The sequence below is a fragment of the Apium graveolens genome, chromosome 2 (assembly GCF_009905375.1).
Source record: "Apium graveolens cultivar Ventura chromosome 2, ASM990537v1, whole genome shotgun sequence".
NCBI lineage: Eukaryota > Viridiplantae > Streptophyta > Magnoliopsida > Apiales > Apiaceae > Apium > Apium graveolens.
This window is the reverse complement of record NC_133648.1, coordinates 63673896-63683872: the sequence shown is the minus strand read 5'-3', so window position 1 is coordinate 63683872 and position 9977 is coordinate 63673896. Positions and strand designations below refer to the sequence as shown.

The 9977-nt window shown below is 35.3% G+C and overlaps 1 long non-coding RNA gene across 1 annotated transcript; it reads left to right on the top strand.

Annotated features, from left to right (window-relative positions):
* Positions 1-339: 339 nt before the first annotated feature.
* Positions 340-1979, top strand: LOC141705962 (uncharacterized). The gene is made up of 2 exons (XR_012568548.1): positions 340-1426; positions 1735-1979. It is a non-coding gene; the product is annotated as an uncharacterized LOC141705962 (long non-coding RNA).
* The last annotated feature ends 7998 nt before the right edge of the window (positions 1980-9977 follow it).

Below are 9977 nucleotides of genomic sequence, written 5' to 3'. Positions count from 1 at the left end.
ACATTAATGCTTCAGTTTCATTTAATTGACCCGTTTTCCACCCGGATAATGCTTAAACCGAATCTTGGGCATAACATCAAGTACCGCACACTTAACAGGGGTTATTCGTCTATTTGCTACTCAGGGGAGCCTGTTACTAATATACAATCCAACATGATTCAAAAGAAGACAATGGGGCCATTTACATTACAACATCAACTCGTATACAAACAAGAGAGCAGCAATGTGTGCTGTATGCTGGGGGAAAGTAAGAAGCATCTAAAGGTCTAGTTGGCTAGAGTACAACTGGCATATTCAGTTAGAGAATGATATATATATATATATATATATATATATATATATATATATATTAGAGATAGAGAAATGACAGAGGTGGGTAGGTTTTTTGTAATGTAACAGAATATAAATCTAGTTTTTCACAATAGTCTTCCGTCTTCTTCTTTAATTCCTCTCTGCAACTATACAAATTGTCATGGTATCAGAGCAAGAGCTCAATCTTTCCGCATCAATTATGTTCATTTTCTGATTGAACACAATCTCGTTATCTTTCTCTACAATTTTTTTTTGTGTTTTACATTTTTTTTATTGTTCATCGTCTTCAACATACTGTGTTTCTCGAGCTTCATCCGTGCAACAATGGTGTTTCAAGCTACATATTCAAGTGTAGTCAGTGGATCTACTTCTTCATCATCTGTCATTGATATTAATCATCCGTATTATCTCTCATCATCTGATAATCCTGGAATGAGTCTTACAATAATTGTGTTGAATGAGAATAACTATTCACAGTGGAGTCGGTCGTTGGAGATTGCTCTCGCATCGAAGATGAAACTTGGATTTGCCACTGGATCTCATCCTAAACCTGCTGCTACATCACAGTTACTTTCTCAATGGAGTCGTTATAATCATATGGCAATTTCTTGGTTGCTTAACTTTGTTTATGCTAATATTCGTAATAGCATTGTCTATATGGATTCTTCACATTAATTTGGACAGAGTTATCTATTCGATATGCGCAGAGAAATTTTTCTAAATTGTTCAATTTGCGTAACCTTGTAAAAGATACACGATTCTAGTGTTGTTTGTGAGTTTTGCCAAATGTCTGGACATACTGAGAATAGATGTTTCTATGTTGTTGGATATCCATCCTGGCACCGTTTATTCGGTAAGCCTAAACCAAAACCAAGAGGTTCAACTGGAAATTCTAGACCTACGGCAGCAGAGGTAGCAGTTCATTCCAGTGAGAATGCTCCTCAGTATGTGACTAATAATTTTACAGAGACTGCAGGTGTGGATTCTCTAGGTTTATCCGAGAATCAGCTCAAGCATTTACTTTAGATGTTGAATAACAACATGAAATCAACTGGCACTTCTCAGAATGTTATTTCTTTTACCTGGCCAACTGCCAAATCTGTCCACCTTGCAGGTACTCTTAGTTCTGTGTCATCTAGTAATATTTAGTCAAATTGGATAGTTGATTCCGGTGCCACTGATCATATTACCTCTCAGTTACATGTACTCCTAGATCATGTTCCTTGCCATGCCTTCTTACATCTGCCTAATAGTCATTCAGTTACAGTAACTCATGTTGAAACTGTAAAATTTGCATCTGGTCTTACACTTCATCATGTGTTATGTGTGCCTGGTCTTACACACAACTTATTTTCCAATTCTAAATTACTCAAGGACGCTAATTTTACTGTGTGTTTTTCTGCTTTTTCTTGTTATCTCCAGGACCCTATCTCGAAGAGGACACTTGAGATTGGTAATCTTACGGATGGCTTGTATATGTTCAATTCATCTCCGCCTTCTTCTTTGTCTAGTCCTAGTAACACATTCTCAGGTTTTTGGTGTAATCAAATTAGTGTTGTTGATTCTGATATTTGGCATGCGAGGTTGGGGCATGTTCCCTCCTCTGTATTGCAAAAATTGTGTAAAATATAACACTGATTTTCTTGACTGTGATTCGTGTTCCTTTTGCTGATAGTACTACTTGTTCTACTTAATTGTTTGATTTAGGCCGTATTCTAAGAAAACTAATGATAATTGTAACCAGTTTTTAACAATTCTTGAAGATAAATCCAGGACCACATGGGTATTTCTTTTGCCTGATAAGTCCGAAGTCTCCTCCATTTTGATTGATTTATTGTCCTATATCAAGACTCAATTCCATAAAACAGTTTAAGACAATTAGGACTGATCATGGTACTGAAGTTGTCAATAAAGTTTTGTCTTCCGTCTTGGCAACTTTGGAATTTGTCCATCAAACAAGTTGCGTCTATAATGTAATAACCCCAAATTTTGTAACTTTTTGAAATCCTAATTAATAGTAATTTTTGCTGATTGTAAAATATTATCAGACGACCATATATAGAAGTTCTATTATGAAAATTCTGAGTTCATATCAGTATTCCGTAATGAATATGAGTGTAGCTAAAGGTCGCCAGATTTCGAAAATGAGCACTTTGTTTTTTTCTCGAAAATCCACCAGACACTAAAGGAATTAAGTTTAAAGCATTAAGATTAAATGATTTAAATCCAAGGATTATAAAAGGAGATCATTAAAGGAATAAAAGATATTAAAAAGAGCTCAGGGAAATCCTAAGTATAAGAGCACAAATATGTTCCCTTAAACGATCAACGAGAATGAGAGTTAAACGAACCATAAAACAAATAAGTGATCAAGGAACAAGCTTATGCAAGTAACAAAGGAGATTAACCAAGCAATTAGCAATAAGCAAGAGGATTAAAGCAAGGAAATATCACCACACCATAAGATTTGGACATGTGGCGTGGAGGTGATTTCATCAAGATGATGCAGTCACTTTATTAATGTGAAATCAAGATATTAACCAAAGTAAACGTCTTGAATTAATCCCCACCAAAGCATTTCACTCCCATTTACCAAGGCAAGAAAGCAAGAAAACCACCTTCTTCCCCATTCCTCCAAGAAGCTCTCGACTTCTTTTCTTAAGAAGAAGAAGTCCAAGCTCCATTCCTTATTAATTATCAACATAATTATCTGGGCTTCTTGATGGTTAAATATAGATACCCTAAGAGTTTGAGCTTCCAATTCCATGTCTAACTAGTTCATACAATTCATCAAAGATGATGATGAATAGTATCTTACTTGAGTTTTCTTGATTTTTCATGAAATATTAAGGTGTATAAGAAAGGATCAAGGTTCTCTTAGGCATTTCAAGGCTCTTCTATTGTATTAAAAAGCTCCAAGAAGGTATAACGAAGTTCCCCCTTTGATATAAGTTAAAAGCTTGTATGTTTTTAGAATTTAAATGAATGATTTTGTGGTTGTTAGTGGATGAGAGGATTAAACATGTTTAGTTTGTGTATGCTAAGTTATTGTTGATTGATTGTTGGAGCCATAATTAGTACTTGTTGGATTTGAAGTTTTTGAGCATATTTTGACTTAGTTTAGTTGTAAAAGTTGAGATCTTGAGTTGTGGTTTGATTGGTAATGAATTAATGTTGTATTGTTGTGAAATTGGTTGTTTAAAGTTTTGGAAATCGTTAGTTATAACCGTCGTAATACCCGATTTTCCAAATTACTGTTTTTGTGTGTAATTTTTGGGATTCAAAACCTCCACTTTTAAACCTTACCACTGTCATGATTAGCTAGATTATGTTTTAAGATTTTTTGTGGTATATAGGTCATGTTAATCGGATATAAGGTTTAGGAGAAACGGTCATTTTAAAGTGTGTTTCGCAAAACTACCCCGACATTAAGAGTAACTTAGAAACTGTTTTTTAATGCCCTTAAAGGACTTGTCGGATCATGAAACTTTTATGTAAAGTGTCTAAGGAAGTTAGTAAGGCACTCGCGAAGGTTTCGCGTTAAAAAGTTTAAGTGTCAATTTTATAAAATTATTGGGGCCGAGGGTGCGCAAGCAAGAAATGTAATTTAACAACTTGTAAACGAGTGTTAGTGTATATGAGAGTAAAGCTTAGTTTCATAAGCGATTAAGGACTAATCCCGAGTTATGATATTGTTTATAGGTTATCGGACCAATCCTAGACCCACTACCACCCTCGGACATTCAGGCAAGTCTTCGAACCCTATTACTGTTGTTGTGGTGATTACATGCTATATCTTGAGATATCAGTTCTTTTGTGATAAGTTTGCAAGTTTATTCATAATGTTATATGCACTGTTAACACTTAAGAGTGTCATGAAATATATAAAAAATGGGGAATTCATATTTTCCGACCAGGTAATGATTGTACAAGGGAAATAAGTCAGTAAAATAGATAAAACCCAATATAAAAAGTTTTTCAAATGTTCCAAGCATTATGCCACCACGAGGAATAAGATTTAGGGGTGAACCCTGAGTGTGGTAATCAGGGAAGTCACAATCAAGATAGAAGGAAACCATAATATAATAAAGTGGAAAATAAGGATTATAACATATAGGACGACCCCGATTATGGGGAGAAGGATGAAACCTTTCATGCTGAGGAAATAGAAGTCACTTAAGCCCTCAGAGTTCCAAGGACAGCTGACCCAATCAATGAAATAGCCTGGCTAAAGGGAACAGAGGAATCATTGGAGATTCTAAATGTTTGATGAGGTGCAAAAGACTATTTTTGCCACCTGCCTTCCGAAGGGAGAGGCCAACCACTGGTGGGGGGCCAAGAAAGATATAGAGACAGATGTTATAATAAATTGGTTAAGGTTCAGTCAATTGTTTCGGGGAAAGTACTTCCCAAGGAATATGGAAAAATGGAGATAGTGTAGAAGTTTTAGAGCCAGAACCAAGGCGAACGAGTATGATGAATTATGAATCTAAGTTGTGAATGTCGTCAAGGTTCATTTTAAAGGACATAAATCCAGAATGACGGGATGTTTGAAATCAATGATTATGCTATATTGGTTTATGAAATGACTGTAATAGTAATGAAAACAAAAAGGATGAAAGGGAAAGGAATCTAAAGGAAATAGAGTTTGAGGAACGATAAGGGAGTTAGGTATATGGAAATACTAAGAAACCCAAGCAATAAAAATAAGAGAGGTATGTAATTATTAGGGTGAGGGTGATTGACATGAGGTAAGGTTGAGATTTGAATGCCTAAGCGATACATATATTTAATCCCCTTTAAGTTGGGAGAATTCGATAAAACCTTGAGATAGACCAATGGATTAATAATGAGACACGGATGGACTGGGGAAACAAGAAGACAAGAATTTAGATTATTGAATAAAGGAAGTTGATCTTCAAGGATGTGAGGTTTATTTAACACATGTGCCTTGATGCCCAAAGGGGGGACGCCAGTTATAAAAGATATCCCGATATTGAGGTGACTATTGAGATAAACAACAAAAGTAAGCGAGGAATTAGTAAGAAGAATTTCACGTTGAACATGACCAATATCTTCCGAAACATCCTTGCTACCATTACCAAATCAGGAAAAAAAAAGCAGTTGGCCGTTGTTACCTTTTGGAGGCTATATAGATTGACCTCGGTTTGAAAAAGGATGATACCGTGAAAATTAGGTATAGACTATCAAGATGGGAATAATTTAATAAGATGCCCTTATCAGGGATAGATGACTTGATATACCCATGAAAGAATGTAAGTACCCTTTTAAAAATGGAATTAAGGATAAAGCATCGATAACTGAGATGAACCCTGGGGGAATGCATAAAGGGTAGCATTTCACCCTTAATAGGGACATTATGAGTTTGGACATTATGAATTGGAGGGATTAAGGTAGCAACAACCTTTAAAGATAAGTGGATAAAGTTTTCAGGACTGTATAGACACAATGGTTATAGTATTAGTAAATGATATCTTGATATGCCCTGTACCTAGGAAATACAGGAGGAACGATAAAAGGATAACCTTGGAGGTTTTACAAGAAGAAATGTAATATCTAAGTGTTTAAAATAGAAATGTTGATAAAGGAAATACGACATAATAATAATTCCAGGTGGGGCACGTGTTAAACTATGAGAAAGTATGGATCGAATCAGTAAAGGTCGAAATTGTTAAAGCAGGGAAGGACCCAAGACAAGAGACGTCTTAAGTACGATCGAGAGTCATCTGTGATAATGTTCATATTTAAAGACTAAGGCAATAACTTATGGAAAAATGGTAATATTGTTTTTTCTTCTTCTCACCAGAGCTTAAGGAAAACATATGCACATAAGCGGTAATTAGAAATGAGATAGAAAATTTAGTTGAAATTGGTTCAAAGACATTGATTATAAGGATCCATTATTCTCGGGAAAGGCCAATGAGGTGGCTGACACTTTAAGTATACGAGAGTAATTATAAACGCTCATGCCAAAGGAATGCAGTAATGCTGAGTGAAACCATGAAGGTTATATTATGGTGTGGAAGATTTACATTCCTTCCGATGACTGTGGGATACCCAACTGTAGTAGTAGTTTGGTAAATATTTAATTCCCGTTATCGCTGTGAGCAGGCTACCTATCTTAGAAGGTCCTATCTTGAGATAAGCCAGGACTATGTTACAAAAAGGACTAAATGAACCTTTGAGTTTCAAGTATCCAATTGAAGACATATGATTAATAATGGTATTAACCTGCTATCATTGCTTATATTGAAGCTCTTCTTTAATTTTATCTGCTCCATGTTGTATCGATGTCAAGTTCGGAAAATGTTTTACATAGATCACGAATGGTAAATTATGTTTCCTCCTTAAAAGATTTTGATACGACAAATATGAATTCCGTATGATTAGTAATTAAGATCTCGAGGAAAGCAAATGACTGCAGCAGATCGGTGATGGAATACAGTAATGTAGCAATGATTCTGTGAATAAGGAGATGATAACAACGGTTGAGAGGTATATTGTAATGGATATTGAGATATGATTACTGATAATCGGGTCATGAAGATGTATAAGTTATCGTTCATAGACTAACTAAGTCAATTATTTACCTATTGAATATTTATCCTTCTTATCGACAAAGAGTAGTATTACTATATGAAAGAAATTATGGTGCAACGTAGGATTCTAGTATCGACAACGTCGAGTATGAAATCCATGATTCAGTTTTAGACATTGAGGGAGTTTCAAAGGTAATTGTTAATAAGATTGAGCAAGAGCATGAATCCATAGAGTGTGGACGGAGTAGCAAAAATATATTGAAGCTCTTCTTTAATTTTATCTGCTCCATGTTGTATCGATGTCAAGTTCGGAAAATGTTTTACATAGATCACGAATGGTAATTATGTTTCCTCGAGATCTTAATTACTAATCATACGGAATTCATATTTTGTCGTATCAAAATTAGATCGGTGATGGAATACAGTAATGTAGCAATGATTCTGTGAATAAGGAGATGATAACAATGGTGAGAGGTATATTGTAATGGATATTGAGATATGATTACTGATAATCGGGTCATGAAGATGTATAAGTTATGTTCATAGACTAACTAAGTCAATTATTTACCTATTGAATATTTATTCCTTCTTATCGATAAAGTAGTAGTATTACTATACGAAAGAAATTGTGGTGGCAACGTAGGATTCTAGTATCGACAACGTCGAGTATGAAATCCATGATTCAGTTTTAGACATTGAGGGAGTTTCAAAGGTAATTGTTAATAAGATTGAGCAAGAGCATGAATCCATAGAGTGGTGGACGGAAGTAGCAGAAATATATTGAAGCTCTTCTTCAATTTTTATCTGCTCCATGTTGTATTGATGTCAAGTTCGGAAAATGTTTTTACATAGATCACGAATGGTAATTATGTTTACTCGAGATCTTAATTACTAATCATCCGGAATTCATATTTGTCGTATCAAAATCAGATCGGTGATGGAATACAGTAATGTAGCAATGATTCTGTGAATAAGGAGTGATAACAACGGTGAGAGGTATATTGTAATGGATATTGAGATATGATTACTGATAATCGGGTCATGAAGATGTATAAGTTATTGTTCATAGACTAACTAAGTCAATTATTTACCTATTGAATATTTATTCCTTCTATCGACAAAGAGTAGTATTACTATACGAAAGAAATTGTGGTACAACGTAGGATTCTAGTATCGACAACGTCGAGTATGAAATCCAGTGATTCAGTTTTTAGACATTGAGGGAGTTTCAAAGGTAATTGTTAATAAGATTGAGCAAGAGCATGATCCATAGAGTGGTGGATGGAGTAGCAGAAATATTCAGACACGTGAGAATACGATTGCAGTAATACTTGATATTGACATATAATTTCATTCTTCATTGCTAAACCTCTATAGTTCAGAGGTAGATTCCAAGCCAGATATTTTGTGACCATATATCTTTTTATAATTCTTTCAATTCTTCCTTTTTCATCTTCTAATAAACTAAGAAGAACAACCCTTCCAGAAGGAGGGGGTATTGACAAATGACTATCTATCTTGTGATAACAGCCTAGTAGGGTACCACATGTTGTTTAATTGCTTGTCAAGTACTAAAGGCTAGCCCCTTCTGTACAACTATGCATTGTAACAAGTGTTCATTGATAATAGTGATCTCTCAATAAATTCTTGTACTTCTATATATTTGATCAAGCTTTCAAGGATAGAAGCGGCTAGGAAAGGATTAATATAAGTGCGGTTGTCTCCAAAATTGAAACGTGTTTGTGATACTAAGGTCGACACAATTATTAAAAGGTTATAGAACGCTAAAGAGCAAAGTATAGCCAGAATAGTACTATGTACAGGAAACAATAACGATTACGGACTGGAAAAGGGAGGATATTGAGAAGCAGAAGCTATAGCACTAAAAGATATGTCGAGAGTCTGAGCATCCTTTAGAGGAAGTCGGAATAATCACGTATCACTGATCGAGTTCGCTTACAACAATAAATTTTATGTCAGTATTGGAATGCCGCCTCACGAGGCCCTTTATAGAGAAGAGATGTTGATCTCCCTTGTATGTGATGCAGTTGGAGAGCGCAAGATGCTTGGACCCGAAGTGGTCCAACGAACCAAGGATATAGTGGATCTAATCCGAGGACGGTTGGTAGCGACCCGAGGTCGATGGAAGAATTACGCCAATTGGCCCGGAAGGACAAAGAGTATGAAGTAGGGGACCTAGTATTGTTAAAAGTAACCACATTTGTTTTTATCTGATTTCATGATGGAATCCTTTTAAGGAGGGGAGCTATAATAACCCCAACTTTTGTAACTTTTGAAACCCTGATGAATAGTAACTTTTGTTGATTTTGTTGATTGGAAAATATTATCAGACGATATATAGAAGCCTGTTATGAAAATTGAGTCATATTAGTATCGTAATGAATATGAGTGTATGTAAAGGTCGTCAGATTTCGAAAATGAGCACTTTGATTTTCCCCAAAAATCCACCAAATACTGAAGGAATTAAGTATAAAGCGTAAAGATTAAAGGATTTAAATCCAAGGATTATAAAAGAGGATCATTAAAGGAATAAAAGATATTAAGAAGGGCTCAGGGAAACTGTAACACCCCCAGATCCGGGGTCGGGGATCCGGGTCGTCACGAGTTCCATTTCCCTTAATAACACCCAATCTTAATAATTACTCAACTACTCTGTACTGTGACCCCACAATAAACACACACACCACACGTTATAGTCTCAGAGATGAACATCCAAAAATAACCACAAGTCATTTTATTCCACAATTATCTGCCAATACACCTTAAAAGGTTTTCTGAATAAATTTACATTTCTTTGCCATTATTACAATTCATAAATATAAATAAATCTGGTACATCAAAAGTTGAAAGCCTAGCCTATTGGTAGTTCCTACCTCAGCTACGGCGGCATCAATGCTTCTAGAAAACTGCGGAACGTCTCCTAATCGCTTGCGAATCGGGAGCTTGGTTCTGTTCATCTTTTCTATCTGTTGTTGTGTGATGAAAGAAGAAAGCAAGGGTGAGCAGCAAGCCCACCAAAATAATATGTATAATGATTAATAGTATATGAGCCTTCTCATAGTACTCATGAAAGTCTTGGTCAAA